The sequence below is a fragment of the Camelina sativa genome, chromosome 19 (genome assembly GCF_030686135.1).
Source record: "Camelina sativa cultivar CO46 ecotype springtype chromosome 19, ASM3068613v1".
Lineage (NCBI taxonomy): Eukaryota > Viridiplantae > Streptophyta > Magnoliopsida > Brassicales > Brassicaceae > Camelina > Camelina sativa.
In genome coordinates this window covers 27271523-27291468 of record NC_141898.1, presented here as the reverse complement: position 1 = coordinate 27291468, position 19946 = coordinate 27271523, and positions in this window count along the sequence as shown.

Below are 19946 nucleotides of genomic sequence, written 5' to 3'. Positions count from 1 at the left end.
TGGACAATGCTTCCGGTGATGAGGATTATGTGCCCACCGAGGAAGACAATGACGATGAGGCCACACCACAGGAAGTTATCCCACTTCGCCGCAGTGAACGCCTCAAGTTTCCCCTCTCCAATTGGCGAAACACTCGGGTCTACTACAACAACGTTGCTGTAGCTCATCGATTCAGAGCGGTATGCACTTGGCTCATTTTCTCCACACCATCAAGTGTTTCTTGGCAAGATTGATGCTCATTGGATTCCCAAAGACTATGAAGAAGCCAAGAATCATAAGGAATGGTGTGATGCTGTCAATGCGAGAAGAATGCAATGGAGGCCAATCATACATGGGACGAGGCTGACTTACCCAAAGGCAAGAAGGCTGTGACATCAGGTGGATCTTTACCATTAAATATAAGAGTGATGGGGAGATCGAACGCTACAAAGCCAGACTCGTTGAAGAGGGTTCACTCAAACGTATGGGGAGGACTACCAAGATACGTTTGCACCGGTGGCCAAACTTCACACGGTTCGAGTTGTTCTCTCTCTTGCAACCAACCTTGACTGGAACTTATGGCAAATGGATGTTAAGAACGCCTTCTTACAAGGAGAGCTCGAGGATGAAGTTTATATGAGGCCACCTCGGGTTTAGAAGACATCATTGGTCCCGGGAAAGTATTAAACTGAACAAGGCGATTTATGGACTCAAACAGTCCCCTAGGGCTTGGTATCACAAGTTAAGCACCACACTCTTGAGAAGGCTTCGCAAATCAGAGGCTGACCACACTCTATTCACCTTACCAAGTGAAAAAGGTATTATAGTCATTCTAGTTTATGTTGATGATATCATCATAACTGGAAGTGACAAGGTAGGCATTCAAGAGACTAAGGCTTACCTTAAGTCAGTTTTTGATATCAAAGACCTAGGAGAACTTAATATTTTCTTGGTATAGAAGTATATAGGACTAATGAAGGATTGTTTTTATCACAAGAAAATATGCTCTTGATTTATTGAGTGAAGCAGGGAAGCTAGGTTCAAAAGCTGTATCTACACCCTTGATGAAAACTATAAGGCCGGAGGAAAGGGGGAGTTTGATGCAGCTCCATTTCAAGACGTCAAGCGATACCGGCGGCTAGTAGGTAAGCTTATATACCTTACTATCACTAGACCTGATATTTGCTTTGCTGTTAATCAGGTGAGCCAACACATGCAAGTCCTACCGTGCATCATTGGGGTATGGTGAACCGCATCTCAAATATCTCAAGGGCTCGAGGGCAAGGCATATGGATGGGTCGAAATGAAAGCACGGAGCTAGTAGGGTATTGTGATGCGGATTACGCGGAGACGTGGAGACGTCGCTCCACTACAGGCTACTGCACGTTCCTAGGAGGCAACTTGATCACATGGAAGAGCAAGAAACAAAAGGTGGTATCCTATCAAGTGCTGAATCGGAGTATAGAGCCATGAGAAAGTTAACAACCGAGTTGATGTGGCTCAAGGCACTCATCAAGGACCTTGGAATCGAGTCACCTAAGCCTATTACTATGCATTGCGACAATGAGGCAGCTATTCACATCGCAACAAACTCGGTGTTCCATGAGAGAACCAAGCACATTGAAGTCGACTGCCACAAAGTCCGAGAGCAAATTAAACTTGGAGTTGTTCTACCATGTCACACCGAGAGCTCTGAACAATTGGCTGACGTTCTCACCAAGGCGGCAGTCCACAAGTGTGTGAGTACATTCACCCCAAACTTGGCCTCAAAGATCTTACTCGGCCATGATTGTCTTCACATGATACCCACACTCTTTTTCCCTTAAGTATAGTTTTTCCAAGTGGTTTTCTATACTAAGGTTTTTAATGAGGTGGGTGTGCATGAGTCCAGCTTGATCAATGCTCATGATCAAGCTTGAGGGGGAGTATGAAACCGCACACACACCTTGTCCGTACATCCGTCCGTACAACCATCACCATTGGGCCGTCCGTACAGCTAAAGGCCTACCAAGCTCAACCCATGAGGATCACGAGTCCATTCCATGTTCACCAGCCTCCAACGGTCACAAGAGCTTCTCGATCCTTCTCCTCATAGCCGTTAGTGTAGAGTGCGCAAGTGGGAAGGATCACATGTCTTCTTAAGGACATGTCGCTATCTTTATATGTAAATGTGCCTAGGATCATCTTAGTATATTCTTTTGTATATGTCTATAAGTAGATTGTAATTATGTTCTAAATGAGGTAAGAAGAGATAATATCTCTTTCTCCACAATACTCTCTCTATACTCTCTTACTATACTCTCAAACGATTCTCACTCTCTTGTTATTCAAATCTTCTCACTAAACTCATAATCGATCCTATTAATTCTTTCACTCTAGACAATGATCCCTCGGCTGCACTTGATGAACACTCGGCTGAACTTGATGAACAATCCGATGATGAAAATGGTTTAAATTCAGTTCCGGTGGACAATGCTTCCGGTGATGAGGATTATGTGCCCACCGAGGAAGACAATGACGATGAGGCCACACCACAGGAAGTTATCCCACTTCGCCGCAGTGAACGCCTCAAGTTTCCCCTCTCCAATTGGCGAAACACTCGGGTCTACTACAACAACGTTGCTGTAGCTCATCCGATTCAAGCGGTATGCACCTTGGCTCATTTTCCTCCACACCATCAAGTGTTTCTTGGCAAGATTGATGCTCATTGGATTCCCAAAGACTATGAAGAAGCCAAGAATCATAAGGAATGGTGTGATGCTGTCAATGCCGAGAAGAATGCAATGGAGGCCAATCATACATGGGACGAGGCTGACTTACCCAAAGGCAAGAAGGCTGTGACATCCAGGTGGATCTTTACCATTAAATATAAGAGTGATGGGGAGATCGAACGCTACAAAGCCAGACTCGTTGCAAGAGGGTTCACTCAAACGTATGGGGAGGACTACCAAGATACGTTTGCACCGGTGGCCAAACTTCACACGGTTCGAGTTGTTCTCTCTCTTGCAACCAACCTTGACTGGAACTTATGGCAAATGGATGTTAAGAACGCCTTCTTACAAGGAGAGCTCGAGGATGAAGTTTATATGAGGCCACCTCCGGGTTTAGAAGACATCATTGGTCCCGGGAAAGTATTAAAACTGAACAAGGCGATTTATGGACTCAAACAGTCCCCTAGGGCTTGGTATCACAAGTTAAGCACCACACTCCTTGAGAAAGGCTTCCGCAAATCAGAGGCTGACCACACTCTATTCACCTTACCAAGTGAAAAAGGTATTATAGTCATTCTAGTTTATGTTGATGATATCATCATAACTGGAAGTGACAAGGTAGGCATTCAAGAGACTAAGGCTTACCTTAAGTCAGTTTTTGATATCAAAGACCTAGGAGAACTTAAATATTTTCTTGGTATAGAAGTATATAGGACTAATGAAGGATTGTTTTTATCACAAAGAAAATATGCTCTTGATTTATTGAGTGAAGCAGGGAAGCTAGGTTCAAAAGCTGTATCTACACCCCTTGATGAAAACTATAAGGCCGGAGGAAAGGGGGAGTTTGATGCAGCTCCATTTCAAGACGTCAAGCGATACCGGCGGCTAGTAGGTAAGCTTATATACCTTACTATCACTAGACCTGATATTTGCTTTGCTGTTAATCAGGTGAGCCAACACATGCAAAGTCCTACCGTGCATCATTGGGGTATGGTGAACCGCATCCTCAAATATCTCAAGGGCTCGCCGGGGCAAGGCATATGGATGGGTCGAAATGAAAGCACGGAGCTAGTAGGGTATTGTGATGCGGATTACGCCGGAGACCGTGGAGACCGTCGCTCCACTACAGGCTACTGCACGTTCCTAGGAGGCAACTTGATCACATGGAAGAGCAAGAAACAAAAGGTGGTATCCCTATCAAGTGCTGAATCGGAGTATAGAGCCATGAGAAAGTTAACAACCGAGTTGATGTGGCTCAAGGCACTCATCAAGGACCTTGGAATCGAGTCACCTAAGCCTATTACTATGCATTGCGACAATGAGGCAGCTATTCACATCGCAACAAACTCGGTGTTCCATGAGAGAACCAAGCACATTGAAGTCGACTGCCACAAAGTCCGAGAGCAAATTAAACTTGGAGTTGTTCTACCATGTCACACCGAGAGCTCTGAACAATTGGCTGACGTTCTCACCAAGGCGGCCAGTCCACAAGTGTGTGAGTACATTCACCCCAAACTTGGCCTCAAAGATCTTACTCGGCCATGATTGTCTTCACATGATACCCACACTCTTTTTCCCTTAAGTATAGTTTTTCCCAAGTGGTTTTCTATACTAAGGTTTTTAATGAGGTGGGTGTGCATGAGTCCAAGCTTGATCAATGCTCATGATCAAGCTTGAGGGGGAGTATGAAACCGCACACACACCTTGTCCGTACATCCGTCCGTACAACCATCACCATTGGGCCGTCCGTACAGCTAAAGGCCTACCAAGCTCAACCCATGAGGATCACGAGTCCATTCCATGTTCACCAGCCTCCAACGGTCACAAGAGCTTCTCGATCCTTCTCCTCATAGCCGTTAGTGTAGAGTGCGCAAGTGGGAAGGATCACATGTCTTCTTAAGGACATGTCGCTATCTTTATATGTAAATGTGCCTAGGATCATCTTAGTATATTCTTTTGTATATGTCTATAAGTAGATTGTAATTATGTTCTAAATGAGGTAAGAAGAGATAATATCTCTTTCTCCACAATACTCTCTCTATACTCTCTTACTATACTCTCAACGATTCTCACTCTCTTGTTATTCAAATCTTCTCACTAAACTCATAATCGATCCTATTAATTCTTTCAGTAAGCAGGTTTGTTACTGTTTTTCGGGTCAGAATGTATGACAATCCAATGCATTTGACTAATTGTAAGAGTTCGGGATGAATTTGGAGTTTTAGACAACACTTTTACCCATTTTGTCCCGAAACAGGCTAAAACTGAGAAAACGTTGATTCTAAGCAGTAAACAGCTTTGTTACTGTTTCTAGGGTCATAATGTGTGACAATCCAATGCATTTGACTAATTGTAAGAGTTCGGAATGAATTTGGAGTTTTTAGACAACATTTTTACCCATTTTGTCCCGAAACAAGCTAAAACTGAGAAAACGTTGATTCTAAGCAGTAAGCAGCATTGTTACTGTTTCTAGGGTTAGAATGTGTGACAATCCAATGCATTTGACTAATTGTAAGAGTTCAGGATGAATTTGGAGTGTTTAGACAACACTTAAACCGGTTTTATCCCAAAACATGCTTAAACCGAGAAAACAGGCAAAAACCGAGAAAACATTGATTGTACGCAGTAAACAGCTTTGTTACTGTTTCTAGGGTCAGAATGTGTGACAATCCAATGCATTTGACTAATTGTAAGAGTTTGGGATGTATTTGGAGTGTTTAGACAACACTTAAACCCGTTTCATCCCAAAACATGCTTAAACCGAGAAAACAGGCTAAAACCGAGAAAACATTGATTGTAAGCAGTAAACAGCTTTGTTACTGTTTCTAGGGTCATAATGTGTGACAATACAATGCATTTGACTAATTGTAAGAGTTTGGGATGAATTTGGAGTGTTTAGACAACACTTAAACCCGTTTTATCCCAAAACATGCTTAAACCGAGAAAACAGGCTAAAACTGAGAAAAAATTGATTGGAAGCAGTAAACAGCTTTGTTACTGTTTCTAGGGTCATAATGTGTGACAATCCAATGCATTTGACTAATTGTAAGAGGTCGGGATGAATTTGGAGTGTTTAGACAACACTTAAACCCGTTTTATCCCAAAACAGGCTAAAACCGAGAAAACATTGATTCTAAGAAGTAAGCAGGTTTGTTACTGTTTTTCGGGTCAGAATGTATGACAATCCAATGCATTTGACTAATTGTAAGAGTTCGGGATGAATTTGGAGTTTTAGACAACACTTTTACCCATTTTGTCCCGAAACAGGCTAAAACTGAGAAAACGTTGATTCTAAGCAGTAAACAGCTTTGTTACTGTTTCTAGGGTCATAATGTGTGACAATCCAATGCATTTGACTAATTGTAAGAGTTCGGAATGAATTTGGAGTTTTTAGACAACACTTTTACCCATTTTGTCCCGAAACAAGCTTAACCCGAGAAAACAGGCTAAAACCAAGAAAAAAATTGATTGGAAGCAGTAAACGGCTTTGTTACTGTTTCTAGGGTCATAATGTGTGACAATCCAATGCATTTGACTAATTGTAAGAGTTCGGGATGAATTTGGAGTGTTTAGACAACACTTAAACGCGTTTGATCCCAAAACAGGCTAAAACCGAGAAAACATTGATTCTAAGAAGTAAGCAGCTTTGTTACTCTTTTTCGGGTCAGAATGTATGACAATCCAATGCATTTGACTAATTGTAAGAGTTCGGGATGAATTTGGAGTGTTTAGACAACACTTAAACCCGTTTTAATCCCAAAACAGGCTTAAACCGAGAAAACATTGATTCTAAGATGTAAGCAGCATTGTTACTGTTTCTAGGGTCAGAATGTTTGACAATCCAATGCATTTGACTAATTGTAAGAGTTCGGAATGAATTTGGAGTTTTTAGACAACACTTTTACCCATTTTGTCCCGAAACAAGCTAAAACTGAGAAAACGTTGATTCTAAGCAGTAAGCAGCATTGTTACTGTTTCTAGGGTTATAATGTGTGACAATCCAATGCATTTGACTAATTGTAAGAGTTCGGGATGAATTTGGAGTGTTTAGACAACACTTAAACCGGTTTTATCGAAAAACATGCTTAAACCGAGAAAACAGGCTAAAACCGAGAAAACATTGATTGTACGCAGTAAACAGCTTTGTTACTGTTTCTAGGGTCAGAATGTGTGACTATCCAATGCATTTGACTAATTGTAAGAGTTTGGGATGAATTTGGAGTTTTAGACAACACTTTTACCCATTTTGTCCCGAAAGACGCTAAAACTGAGAAAACGTTGATTCTAAGCAGTAAACAGCTTTGTTACTGTTTCTAGAGTCATAATGTGTGACAATCCAATGCATTTGACTAATTGTAAGAGTTCGGAATGAATTTGGAGTTTTTAGACAACACTTTTACCCATTTTGTCCCGAAACAAGCTAAAACTGAGAAAACGTTGATTCTAAGCAGTAAGCAGCATTGTTACTGTTTCTAGGGTTAGAATGTGTGACAATCCAATGCATTTGACTAATTGTAAGAGTTCGGGATGAATTTGGAGTGTTTAGACAACACTTAAACCGGTTTTATCCCAAAACATGCTTAAACCGAGAAAACAGGCAAAAACCGAGAAAACATTGATTGTACGCAGTAAACAGCTTTGTTACTATTTCTAGGGTCAGAATGTGTGACAATCCAATGCATTTGACTAATTGTAAGAGTTTGGGATGTATTTGGAGTGTTTAGACAACACTTAAACCCGTTTCATCCCAAAACATGCTTAAACCGAGAAAACAGGCTAAAACCGAGAAAACATTGATTGTAAGCAGTAAACAGCTTTGTTACTGTTTCTAGGGTCATAATGTGTGACAATACAATGCATTTGACTAATTGTAAGAGTTTGGGATGAATTTGGAGTGTTTAGACAACACTTAAACCCGTTTTATCCCAAAACATGCTTAAACCGAGAAAACAGGCTAAAACTGAGAAAAAATTGATTGGAAGCAGTAAACAGCTTTGTTACTGTTTCTAGGGTCATAATGTGTGACAATCCAATGCATTTGACTAATTGTAAGAGGTCGGGATGAATTTGGAGTGTTTAGACAACACTTAAACCCGTTTTATCCCAAAACAGGCTAAAACCGAGAAAACATTGATTCTAAGAAGTAAGCAGGTTTGTTACTGTTTTTCGGGTCAGAATGTATGACAATCCAATGCATTTGACTAATTGTAAGAGTTCGGGATGAATTTGGAGTTTTAGACAACACTTTTACCCATTTTGTCCCGAAACAGGCTAAAACTGAGAAAACGTTGATTCTAAGCAGTAAACAGCTTTGTTACTGTTTCTAGGGTCATAATGTGTGACAATCCAATGCATTTGACTAATTGTAAGAGTTCGGAATGAATTTGGAGTTTTTAGACAACACTTTTACCCATTTTGTCCCGAAACAAGCTTAACCCGAGAAAACAGGCTAAAACCAAGAAAAAATTGATTGGAAGCAGTAAATGGCTTTGTTACTGTTTCTAGGGTCATAATGTGTGACAATCCAATGCATTTGACTAATTGTAAGAGTTCGGGATGAATTTGGAGTGTTTAGACAACACTTAAACGCGTTTGATCCCAAAACAGGCTAAAACCGAGAAAACATTGATTCTAAGAAGTAAGCAGCTTTGTTACTCTTTTTCGGGTCAGAATGTATGACAATCCAATGCATTTGACTAATTGTAAGAGTTCGGGATGAATTTGGAGTGTTTAGACAACACTTAAACCCGTTTTATCCCAAAACAGGCTTAAACCGAGAAAACATTGATTCTAAGATGTAAGCAGCATTGTTACTGTTTCTAGGGTCAGAATGTTTGACAATCCAATGCATTTGACTAATTGTAAGAGTTCGGAATGAATTTGGAGTTTTTAGACAACACTTTTACCCATTTTGTCCCGAAACAAGCTAAAACTGAGAAAACGTTGATTCTAAGCAGTAAGCAGCATTGTTACTGTTTCTAGGGTTATAATGTGTGACAATCCAATGCATTTGACTAATTGTAAGAGTTCGGGATGAATTTGGAGTGTTTAGACAACACTTAAACCGGTTTTATCGAAAAACATGCTTAAACCGAGAAAACAGGCTAAAACCGAGAAAACATTGATTGTACGCAGTAAACAGCTTTGTTACTGTTTCTAGGGTCAGAATGTGTGACTATCCAATGCATTTGACTAATTGTAAGAGTTTGGGATGAATTTGGAGTTTTAGACAACACTTTTACCCATTTTGTCCCGAAAGAGGCTAAAACTGAGAAAACGTTGATTCTAAGCAGTAAACAGCTTTGTTACTGTTTCTAGAGTCATAATGTGTGACAATCCAATGCATTTGACTAATTGTAAGAGTTCGGAATGAATTTGGAGTTTTTAGACAACACTTTTACCCATTTTGTCCCGAAACAAGCTAAAACTGAGAAAACGTTGATTCTAAGCAGTAAGCAGCATTGTTACTGTTTCTAGGGTTAGAATGTGTGACAATCCAATGCATTTGACTAATTGTAAGAGTTCGGGATGAATTTGGAGTGTTTAGACAACACTTAAACCGGTTTTATCCCAAAACATGCTTAAACCGAGAAAACAGGCAAAAACCGAGAAAACATTGATTGTACGCAGTAAACAGCTTTGTTACTGTTTCTAGGGTCAGAATGTGTGACAATCCAATGCATTTGACTAATTGTAAGAGTTTGGGATGTATTTGGAGTGTTTAGACAACACTTAAACCCGTTTCATCCCAAAACATGCTTAAACCGAGAAAACAGGCTAAAACCGAGAAAACATTGATTGTAAGCAGTAAACAGCTTTGTTACTGTTTCTAGGGTCATAATGTGTGACAATACAATGCATTTGACTAATTGTAAGAGTTTGGGATGAATTTGGAGTGTTTAGACAACACTTAAACCCGTTTTATCCCAAAACATGCTTAAACCGAGAAAACAGGCTAAAACTGAGAAAAAATTGATTGGAAGCAGTAAACAGCTTTGTTACTGTTTCTAGGGTCATAATGTGTGACAATCCAATGCATTTGACTAATTGTAAGAGGTCGGGATGAATTTGGAGTGTTTAGACAACACTTAAACCCGTTTTATCCCAAAACAGGCTAAAACCGAGAAAACATTGATTCTAAGAAGTAAGCAGGTTTGTTACTGTTTTTCGGGTCAGAATGTATGACAATCCAATGCATTTGACTAATTGTAAGAGTTCGGGATGAATTTGGAGTTTTAGACAACACTTTTACCCATTTTGTCCCGAAACAGGCTAAAACTGAGAAAACGTTGATTCTAAGCAGTAAACAGCTTTGTTACTGTTTCTAGGGTCATAATGTGTGACAATCCAATGCATTTGACTAATTGTAAGAGTTCGGAATGAATTTGGAGTTTTTAGACAACACTTTTACCCATTTTGTCCCGAAACAAGCTAAAACTGAGAAAACGTTGATTCTAAGCAGTAAGCAGCATTGTTACTGTTTCTAGGGTTAGAATGTGTGACAATCCAATGCATTTGACTAATTGTAAGAGTTCAGGATGAATTTGGAGTGTTTAGACAACACTTAAACCGGTTTTATCCCAAAACATGCTTAAACCGAGAAAACAGGCAAAAACCGAGAAAACATTGATTGTACGCAGTAAACAGCTTTGTTACTGTTTCTAGGGTCAGAATGTGTGACAATCCAATGCAATTGACTAATTGTAAGAGTTTGGGATGTATTTGGAGTGTTTAGACAACACTTAAACCCGTTTCATCCCAAAACATGCTTAAACCGAGAAAACAGGCTAAAACCGAGAAAACATTGATTGTAAGCAGTAAACAGCTTTGTTACTGTTTCTAGGGTCATAATGTGTGACAATACAATGCATTTGACTAATTGTAAGAGTTTGGGATGAATTTGGAGTGTTTAGACAACACTTAAACCCGTTTTATCCCAAAACATGCTTAAACCGAGAAAACAGGCTAAAACTGAGAAAAAATTGATTGGAAGCAGTAAACAGCTTTGTTACTGTTTCTAGGGTCATAATGTGTGACAATACAATGCATTTGACTAATTGTAAGAGTTTGGGATGAATTTGGAGTGTTTAGACAACACTTAAACCCGTTTTATCCCAAAACATGCTTAAACCGAGAAAACAGGCTAAAACTGAGAAAAAATTGATTGGAAGCAGTAAACAGCTTTGTTACTGTTTCTAGGGTCATAATGTGTGACAATCCAATGCATTTGACTAATTGTAAGAGGTCGGGATGAATTTGGAGTGTTTAGACAACACTTAAACCCGTTTTATCCCAAAACAGGCTAAAACCGAGAAAACATTGATTCTAAGAAGTAAGCAGGTTTGTTACTGTTTTTCGGGTCAGAATGTATGACAATCCAATGCATTTGACTAATTGTAAGAGTTCGGGATGAATTTGGAGTTTTAGACAACACTTTTACCCATTTTGTCCCGAAACAGGCTAAAACTGAGAAAACGTTGATTCTAAGCAGTAAACAGCTTTGTTACTGTTTCTAGGGTCATAATGTGTGACAATCCAATGCATTTGACTAATTGTAAGAGTTCGGAATGAATTTGGAGTTTTTAGACAACACTTTTACCCATTTTGTCCCGAAACAAGCTTAACCCGAGAAAACAGGCTAAAACCAAGAAAAAATTGATTGGAAGCAGTAAATGGCTTTGTTACTGTTTCTAGGGTCATAATGTGTGACAATCCAATGCATTTGACTAATTGTAAGAGTTCGGGATGAATTTGGAGTGTTTAGACAACACTTAAACGCGTTTGATCCCAAAACAGGCTAAAACCGAGAAAACATTGATTCTAAGAAGTAAGCAGCTTTGTTACTCTTTTTCGGGTCAGAATGTATGACAATCCAATGCATTTGACTAATTGTAAGAGTTCGGGATGAATTTGGAGTGTTTAGACAACACTTAAACCCGTTTTATCCCAAAACAGGCTTAAACCGAGAAAACATTGATTCTAAGATGTAAGCAGCATTGTTACTGTTTCTAGGGTCAGAATGTTTGACAATCCAATGCATTTGACTAATTGTAAGAGTTCGGAATGAATTTGGAGTTTTTAGACAACACTTTTACCCATTTTGTCCCGAAACAAGCTAAAACTGAGAAAACGTTGATTCTAAGCAGTAAGCAGCATTGTTACTGTTTCTAGGGTTATAATGTGTGACAATCCAATGCATTTGACTAATTGTAAGAGTTCGGGATGAATTTGGAGTGTTTAGACAACACTTAAACCGGTTTTATCGAAAAACATGCTTAAACCGAGAAAACAGGCTAAAACCGAGAAAACATTGATTGTACGCAGTAAACAGCTTTGTTACTGTTTCTAGGGTCAGAATGTGTGACTATCCAATGCATTTGACTAATTGTAAGAGTTTGGGATGAATTTGGAGTTTTAGACAACACTTTTACCCATTTTGTCCCGAAAGAGGCTAAAACTGAGAAAACGTTGATTCTAAGCAGTAAACAGCTTTGTTACTGTTTCTAGAGTCATAATGTGTGACAATCCAATGCATTTGACTAATTGTAAGAGTTCGGAATGAATTTGGAGTTTTTAGACAACACTTTTACCCATTTTGTCCCGAAACAAGCTAAAACTGAGAAAACGTTGATTCTAAGCAGTAAGCAGCATTGTTACTGTTTCTAGGGTTAGAATGTGTGACAATCCAATGCATTTGACTAATTGTAAGAGTTCGGGATGAATTTGGAGTGTTTAGACAACACTTAAACCGGTTTTATCCCAAAACATGCTTAAACCGAGAAAACAGGCAAAAACCGAGAAAACATTGATTGTACGCAGTAAACAGCTTTGTTACTGTTTCTAGGGTCAGAATGTGTGACAATCCAATGCATTTGACTAATTGTAAGAGTTTGGGATGTATTTGGAGTGTTTAGACAACACTTAAACCCGTTTCATCCCAAAACATGCTTAAACCGAGAAAACAGGCTAAAACCGAGAAAACATTGATTGTAAGCAGTAAACAGCTTTGTTACTGTTTCTAGGGTCATAATGTGTGACAATACAATGCATTTGACTAATTGTAAGAGTTTGGGATGAATTTGGAGTGTTTAGACAACACTTAAACCCGTTTTATCCCAAAACATGCTTAAACCGAGAAAACAGGCTAAAACTGAGAAAAAATTGATTGGAAGCAGTAAACAGCTTTGTTACTGTTTCTAGGGTCATAATGTGTGACAATCCAATGCATTTGACTAATTGTAAGAGGTCGGGATGAATTTGGAGTGTTTAGACAACACTTAAACCCGTTTTATCCCAAAACAGGCTAAAACCGAGAAAACATTGATTCTAAGAAGTAAGCAGGTTTGTTACTGTTTTTCGGGTCAGAATGTATGACAATCCAATGCATTTGACTAATTGTAAGAGTTCGGGATGAATTTGGAGTTTTAGACAACACTTTTACCCATTTTGTCCCGAAACAGGCTAAAACTGAGAAAACGTTGATTCTAAGCAGTAAACAGCTTTGTTACTGTTTCTAGGGTCATAATGTGTGACAATCCAATGCATTTGACTAATTGTAAGAGTTCGGAATGAATTTGGAGTTTTTAGACAACACTTTTACCCATTTTGTCCCGAAACAAGCTAAAACTGAGAAAACGTTGATTCTAAGCAGTAAGCAGCATTGTTACTGTTTCTAGGGTTAGAATGTGTGACAATCCAATGCATTTGACTAATTGTAAGAGTTCAGGATGAATTTGGAGTGTTTAGACAACACTTAAACCGGTTTTATCCCAAAACATGCTTAAACCGAGAAAACAGGCAAAAACCGAGAAAACATTGATTGTACGCAGTAAACAGCTTTGTTACTGTTTCTAGGGTCAGAATGTGTGACAATCCAATGCAATTGACTAATTGTAAGAGTTTGGGATGTATTTGGAGTGTTTAGACAACACTTAAACCCGTTTCATCCCAAAACATGCTTAAACCGAGAAAACAGGCTAAAACCGAGAAAACATTGATTGTAAGCAGTAAACAGCTTTGTTACTGTTTCTAGGGTCATAATGTGTGACAATACAATGCATTTGACTAATTGTAAGAGTTTGGGATGAATTTGGAGTGTTTAGACAACACTTAAACCCGTTTTATCCCAAAACATGCTTAAACCGAGAAAACAGGCTAAAACTGAGAAAAAATTGATTGGAAGCAGTAAACAGCTTTGTTACTGTTTCTAGGGTCATAATGTGTGACAATCCAATGCATTTGACAAATTGTAAGAGGTCGGGATGAATTTGGAGTGTTTAGACAACACTTAAACCCGTTTTATCCCAAAACAGGCTAAAACCGAGAAAACATTGATTCTAAGAAGTAAGCAGGTTTGTTACTGTTTTTCGGGTCAGAATGTATGACAATCCAATGCATTTGACTAATTGTAAGAGTTCGGGATGAATTTGGAGTTTTAGACAACACTTTTACCCATTTTGTCCCGAAACAGGCTAAAACTGAGAAAACGTTGATTCTAAGCAGTAAACAGCTTTGTTACTGTTTCTAGGGTCATAATGTGTGACAATCCAATGCATTTGACTAATTGTAAGTGTTCGGAATGAATTTGGAGTTTTTAGACAACACTTTTACCCATTTTGTCCCGAAACAAGCTTAACCCGAGAAAACAGGCTAAAACCAAGAAAAAATTGATTGGAAGCAGTAAACGGCTTTGTTACTGTTTCTAGGGTCATAATGTGTGACAATCCAATGCATTTGACTAATTGTAAGAGTTCGGGATGAATTTGGAGTGTTTAGACAACACTTAAACGCGTTTGATCCCAAAACAGGCTAAAACCGAGAAAACATTGATTCTAAGAAGTAAGCAGCTTTGTTACTCTTTTTCGGGTCAGAATGTATGACAATCCAATGCATTTGACTAATTGTAAGAGTTCGGGATGAATTTGGAGTGTTTAGACAACACTTAAACCCGTTTTATCCCAAAACAGGCTTAAACCGAGAAAACATTGATTCTAAGATGTAAGCAGCATTGTTACTGTTTCTAGGGTCAGAATGTTTGACAATCCAATGCATTTGACTAATTGTAAGAGTTCGGAATGAATTTGGAGTTTTTAGACAACACTTTTACCCATTTTGTCCCGAAACAAGCTAAAACTGAGAAAACGTTGATTCTAAGCAGTAAGCAGCATTGTTACTGTTTCTAGGGTTATAATGTGTGACAATCCAATGCATTTGACTAATTGTAAGAGTTCGGGATGAATTTGGAGTGTTTAGACAACACTTAAACCGGTTTTATCGAAAAACATGCTTAAACCGAGAAAACAGGCTAAAACCGAGAAAACATTGATTGTACGCAGTAAACAGCTTTGTTACTGTTTCTAGGGTCAGAATGTGTGACTATCCAATGCATTTGACTAATTGTAAGAGTTTGGGATGAATTTGGAGTTTTAGACAACACTTTTACCCATTTTGTCCCGAAAGAGGCTAAAACTGAGAAAACGTTGATTCTAAGCAGTAAACAGCTTTGTTACTGTTTCTAGAGTCATAATGTGTGACAATCCAATGCATTTGACTAATTGTAAGAGTTCGGAATGAATTTGGAGTTTTTAGACAACACTTTTACCCATTTTGTCCCGAAACAAGCTAAAACTGAGAAAACGTTGATTCTAAGCAGTAAGCAGCATTGTTACTGTTTCTAGGGTTAGAATGTGTGACAATCCAATGCATTTGACTAATTGTAAGAGTTCGGGATGAATTTGGAGTGTTTAGACAACACTTAAACCGGTTTTATCCCAAAACATGCTTAAACCGAGAAAACAGGCAAAAACCGAGAAAACATTGTTTGTACGCAGTAAACAGCTTTGTTACTGTTTCTAGGGTCAGAATGTGTGACAATCCAATGCATTTGACTAATTGTAAGAGTTTGGGATGTATTTGGAGTGTTTAGACAACACTTAAACCCGTTTCATCCCAAAACATGCTTAACCCGAGAAAACAGGCTAAAACCAAGAAAAAATTGATTGGAAGCAGTAAACAGCTTTGTTACTGTTTTTAGGGTCATAATGTGTGACAATCCAATGTATTTGACTAATTGTAAGAGTTCGGGATGAATTAGGAGTTTTTAGACAACACTTAAACGCGTTTTATCCCAAAACAGGCTAAAACCGAGAAAACATTGATTCTAAGAAGTAAGCAGCTTTGTTACTCTTTTTCGGGTCAGAATGTATGACAATCCAATGCATTTGACTAATTGTAAGAGTTCGGGATGAATTTGGAGTGTTTAGACAACACTTATACCCATTTTGTCCTGAAACAGGCTAAAACTGAGAAAACGTTGATTCTAAGCAGTAAACAGCTTTGTTACTGTTTCTAGGGTCAGAATGTGTGACAATCCAATGCATTTTACTAATTGAAAACATTTGGGATGAATTTGGAGTGTTTAGACAACACTTAAACCCGTTTTGTCCCAAAACATGCTTAAATCGAGAAAACAGGCTAAAACCGAGAAAACATTGATTGTAAGCAGTAAACAGATTTTTACTGTTTCTAGGATCTTAATATGTGACAATACAATGCATTTGACTAATTGTAAGAGTTCGGGATGAATTTGGAGTGTTTAGACAACACTTAAACCTGTTTTATCCCAAAACATGCTTAAACCGAGAAAACAGGCTAAAACCGAGAAAACATTGATTGGAAGCAGTAAACAGCTTTGTTACTCTTTCTAGGGTCATAATGTGTGACAATCCAATGCATTTGACTAATTGTAAGAGTTTGGGATGAATTTGGAGTGTTTAGACAACACTTAAACCCGTTTTATCCCAAAACATGCTTAAACCGAGAAAACAGGCTAAAACCGAGAAAACATTGATTGGAAGCAGTAAACAGCTTTATTACTGTTTCTAGGGTCATAATGTGTGAAGATCCATTGCATTTGACTAATTGTAAGAGTTTGGGATGAATTTGGAGTGTTTAGACAACACTTAAACCTGTTTTATCCCAAAACAGGCTAAAACTGAGAAAACATTGATTCTAAGAAGTAAGCAGCTTTGTTACTGTTTTTAGGGTCAGCATGTATGACAATCCAATGCATTGGACTAATTGTAAGAGTTCAGGATGAATTTGGAGTGTTTAGACAACACTTAAAACCGTTTTATCCCCAAAACATGCTTAAAACGAGAAACAGGCGAAAACCGAGAGAAAACATTGTTTGGAAGCAGTAAACAGATATGTTACTCTTTTTAGGGTCAAAATATTTAACAATCCAATGCATTTGACTAATTTTAAAAATTCGAGATGAATTTGGAGTGTTTAGACAACACTTAAACCCGTTTTATCCCAAAACAGGCTTAAACCGAGAAAACATTGATTCTAAGCTGTAAGCAGCATTGTTACTGTTTCTAGGGTCAGAATGTTTGACAATCCAATGCATTTGACTAATTGTAAGAGTTCGGGATGAATTTGGAGTTTTAGACAACACTTTTACCCATTTTGTCCCGAAACAAGCTAAAACTGAGAAAACGTTGATTCTAAGCAGTAAGCAGCATTGTTAATGTTTCTAGGGTCATAATGTGTGACAATCCAATGCATTTGACTAATTGTAAGAGTTTGGGATGAACTTGGAGTGTTTAGACAACACTTAAACCCGTTTTATCCCAAAACATGCTTAACCCGAGAAAACAGGCTAAAACCAAGAAAAAATTGATTGGAAGCAGTAAACAGCTTTGTTACTGTTTCTAGGGTCATAATGTGTGACAATCCAATGTATTTGACTAATTGTAAGAGTTCGGGATGAATTAGGAGTTTTTAGACAACACTTAAACGCGTTTTATCCCAAAACAGGCTAAAACCGAGAAAACATTGATTCTAAGAAGTAAGCAGGTTTGTTACTGTTTTTCGGGTCAGAATGTATGACAATCCAATGCATTTGACTAATTGTAAGAGTTCGGGATGAATTTGGAGTGTTTAGACAACACTTATACCCATTTTGTCCTGAAACAGGCTAAAACTGAGAAAACGTTGATTCTAAGCAGTAAACAGCTTTGTTACTGTTTCTAGGGTCAGAATGTGTGACAATCCAATGCATTTGACTAATTGTAAGAGTTCAGGATGAATTTGGAGTGTTTAGACAACACTTAAACCGGTTTTATCCCAAAACATGCTTAAACCGAGAAAACAGGCAAAAACCGAGAAAACATTGATTGTACGCAGTAAACAGCTTTGTTACTGTTTCTAGGGTCAGAATGTGTGACAATCCAATGCAATTGACTAATTGTAAGAGTTTGGGATGTATTTGGAGTGTTTAGACAACACTTAAACCCGTTTCATCCCAAAACATGCTTAAACCGAGAAAACAGGCTAAAACCGAGAAAACATTGATTGTAAGCAGTAAACAGCTTTGTTACTGTTTCTAGGGTCATAATGTGTGACAATACAATGCATTTGACTAATTGTAAGAGTTTGGGATGAATTTGGAGTGTTTAGACAACACTTAAACCCGTTTTATCCCAAAACATGCTTAAACCGAGAAAACAGGCTAAAACTGAGAAAAAATTGATTGGAAGCAGTAAACAGCTTTGTTACTGTTTCTAGGGTCATAATGTGTGACAATCCAATGCATTTGACAAATTGTAAGAGGTCGGGATGAATTTGGAGTGTTTAGACAACACTTAAACCCGTTTTATCCCAAAACAGGCTAAAACCGAGAAAACATTGATTCTAAGAAGTAAGCAGGTTTGTTACTGTTTTTCGGGTCAGAATGTATGACAATCCAATGCATTTGACTAATTGTAAGAGTTCGGGATGAATTTGGAGTTTTAGACAACACTTTTACCCATTTTGTCCCGAAACAGGCTAAAACTGAGAAAACGTTGATTCTAAGCAGTAAACAGCTTTGTTACTGTTTCTAGGGTCATAATGTGTGACAATCCAATGCATTTGACTAATTGTAAGTGTTCGGAATGAATTTGGAGTTTTTAGACAACACTTTTACCCATTTTGTCCCGAAACAAGCTTAACCCGAGAAAACAGGCTAAAACCAAGAAAAAATTGATTGGAAGCAGTAAACGGCTTTGTTACTGTTTCTAGGGTCATAATGTGTGACAATCCAATGCATTTGACTAATTGTAAGAGTTCGGGATGAATTTGGAGTGTTTAGACAACACTTAAACGCGTTTGATCCCAAAACAGGCTAAAACCGAGAAAACATTGATTCTAAGAAGTAAGCAGCTTTGTTACTCTTTTTCGGGTCAGAATGTATGACAATCCAATGCATTTGACTAATTGTAAGAGTTCGGGATGAATTTGGAGTGTTTAGACAACACTTAAACCCGTTTTATCCCAAAACAGGCTTAAACCGAGAAAACATTGATTCTAAGATGTAAGCAGCATTGTTACTGTTTCTAGGGTCAGAATGTTTGACAATCCAATGCATTTGACTAATTGTAAGAGTTCGGAATGAATTTGGAGTTTTTAGACAACACTTTTACCCATTTTGTCCCGAAACAAGCTAAAACTGAGAAAACGTTGATTCTAAGCAGTAAGCAGCATTGTTACTGTTTCTAGGGTTATAATGTGTGACAATCCAATGCATTTGACTAATTGTAAGAGTTCGGGATGAATTTGGAGTGTTTAGACAACACTTAAACCGGTTTTATCGAAAAACATGCTTAAACCGAGAAAACAGGCTAAAACCGAGAAAACATTGATTGTACGCAGTAAACAGCTTTGTTACTGTTTCTAGGGTCAGAATGTGTGACTATCCAATGCATTTGACTAATTGTAAGAGTTTGGGATGAATTTGGAGTTTTAGACAACACTTTTACCCATTTTGTCCCGAAAGAGGCTAAAACTGAGAAAACGTTGATTCTAAGCAGTAAACAGCTTTGTTACTGTTTCTAGAGTCATAATGTGTGACAATCCAATGCATTTGACTAATTGTAAGAGTTCGGAATGAATTTGGAGTTTTTAGACAACACTTTTACCCATTTTGTCCCGAAACAAGCTAAAACTGAGAAAACGTTGATTCTAAGCAGTAAGCAGCATTGTTACTGTTTCTAGGGTTAGAATGTGTGACAATCCAATGCATTTGACTAATTGTAAGAGTTCGGGATGAATTTGGAGTGTTTAGACAACACTTAAACCGGTTTTATCCCAAAACATGCTTAAACCGAGAAAACAGGCAAAAACCGAGAAAACATTGTTTGTACGCAGTAAACAGCTTTGTTACTGTTTCTAGGGTCAGAATGTGTGACAATCCAATGCATTTGACTAATTGTA